This window comes from Octopus bimaculoides, chromosome 8 (assembly GCF_001194135.2).
Source record: "Octopus bimaculoides isolate UCB-OBI-ISO-001 chromosome 8, ASM119413v2, whole genome shotgun sequence".
NCBI classification, from domain to species: domain Eukaryota; kingdom Metazoa; phylum Mollusca; class Cephalopoda; order Octopoda; family Octopodidae; genus Octopus; species Octopus bimaculoides.
In genome coordinates this window covers 96,597,713-96,600,228 of record NC_068988.1, presented here as the reverse complement: position 1 = coordinate 96,600,228, position 2,516 = coordinate 96,597,713, and positions in this window count along the sequence as shown.

The window sequence follows — 2,516 nt, the reverse complement described above, 5'->3', positions numbered from 1 at the left end:
ATATATATATATATATATATATATATATATATATATATATATACACTGACGAGAGACAACCGAAAGTTAGTGCTAGGAATGAACCCAAACCACGGCATTTTGCACATGCCTTGGTGCATAAAATTGCGTACAAGATTTTGTATCTATTTCACATGTTTGTCTTGCTTCTCCGTTCATTTTCTCCCTGTTTATCAATCTCCTTGTTTATCATTCTGTGCATGTACCATGCTCCTATCTCTCTGTTTCCAACACCCTGACCCTCCGCATGTCTCTTTCTACATATTAACAGACACAATACATACTGTTACGTATTTCGTGATTACCATTTACGACATTGACATATGTAAATAACTTATTTTCCTTCTCCTTCTTCTTATATCTCTCTTCTAGTTGGGATGAGACCACCCTGGAAAAATAGCATACCCCATGGTGATTCCAGATTCCAGAATATCAGCAAGCTTCAAAGAAAATGCAATGGGAGGGTCTGGGCATTCCTTCGTTGACCTTGGATCTGGACCTAATATTTTCTTGCAGAAAAACTAAAAATAAATATCAAGAAGAAATATCCCGTGCAGATTCACCAAAAAAATTGTATTGTCAGCTTTGAGAGAAGTTAATTAAAATGATAGGAGCGGTGCCTTACCAGTTCTAGCATTATTCACACTGTTTCAAACTGGGAAGTTTGTTTAGATTTTGTTAAGAACATCATTGGGAAGATGTTAAACGGCCTTATGCTGGAGAAGAAACACATTGCACACGAAAACCAGACTAGTTTTATATACTCTGTATGAAGGCACGTAGCCTCGTGCTTGGGATAGGTTCTAGTGTTAGGCCCATGATCATGTCGTCGTTGGTTCGATTCCTGTACTGAACATCGTTTCGTGGTGTTGAGCAAGGCACTTAATTTCACGTTCTAGCATAGTCAGCTGCAGTGTGTTCCAGTCCGGCGCTGGACTTGTTCCTCTATTCTTGCAGATGCCACATCCTGGATATTTCGGTAAATCAAAGGAAACGAGAGGAGGATTTTTATGTGCACACGCGATTGCACGGACACCTAAAACAGCGATACTATGGGCCATATAACCAAACCATACTCGCTCACGCGTGACGGCAAGCTCTACTTTTAAACTACTCGGTAAGAATCATACATGTTCAGGGAAGACATCATTGTAGAAGCATCTTCCATTTCTTATCTTGTTTCAAGCATTGGACTGCGGATCGATCCCAGCTGATAAGAAAAGTTACACGACCAACAATCTGCAGGAGCGAATGCGAAAACCCATGATTGTTAAGCAAATTTCTTAACTCGTTCGTGTCTGTGTCGAAGCTTTTCTTTCGTGTCAGCAACCAAACTTGGCGAAGAAATGCCAACCTGCTGCTAAAAAACAACAGTTATAATTCCCAAACAACTCCATACAATCTGTCATATAATTATTATTGTCATCACAGAAAGGCAACACTTAAGAAATGCTTTTGTAACTCAATCAAGACGACCACACCATTTGTTCACTACCCAGGGTGATGTCGTAGAAGATCGTAGGGACTGGAAGTTAGCGTAGAGGAAAGGAGCGGTTGGCGAAGCCTTCGTCTTAAACAGGCAGAAGATAATAGAAGCAGAAGGAATGGAAAAAAGTGCCTAGCATCAACGGATTAACTCAGCAATTTTGATGCTTGTTTTGCGAACGGAAGTTTATTTCTCACATGAGAAGGTTGAGCCATCAAACGTGCAAGCATCACCGAACATTATAGGAAATAAGGGGGAAAGAGAATATCTTTGAAAATATCCTCGACGCCGAAGTAACTTCAGGAACTTGTCTATCTATTTATCTATCTATCTATCTATCTATCTATCTTCCTCTTTCTTCCCTTTCTGTCTCTTTCTCTCTCTCTCTCTCTCTCTCTCTCTCTCTCTCTCTCTTTCTTTCTCTTTTTCGCTCTCTATATATAAATATATAGAGATATACACATGCATATATATATGTATATATATATATATATATATATATATTTACACAGCCACATATATATGTGTGTGTATACATATATACATATATATATATGTGAGTATATATATACACATATATATGTGTATATATATGTATATATTTATATGTACACACACATTCATTCATCTACCTATCTACAATACACCTATATACATCTACATACATCTGTGCGCGAGTATTTACGAGCTTCTGTGTAAGACATGGTTCCAAATATTTACTTTGATAAGGATTTGCTGAATATGTCGACTGAAACATATGTTCCTATGTATTTTATGTATTTCGCAGTTTTTGTAATATAATATAATGGTGGTTATGTACGCCATGGATTTCTGTTCTCGTCAGAGGAACAGAAACCTTTTCGCAATTTATTTTATTCATATCCACACCAAACACGCCTACACACCACAAAAAATATATATGTATCGGGTGCATGTGATATATATACATACATACATACATACATACATACATACATATATATATATATATATATATATATATATATATAAA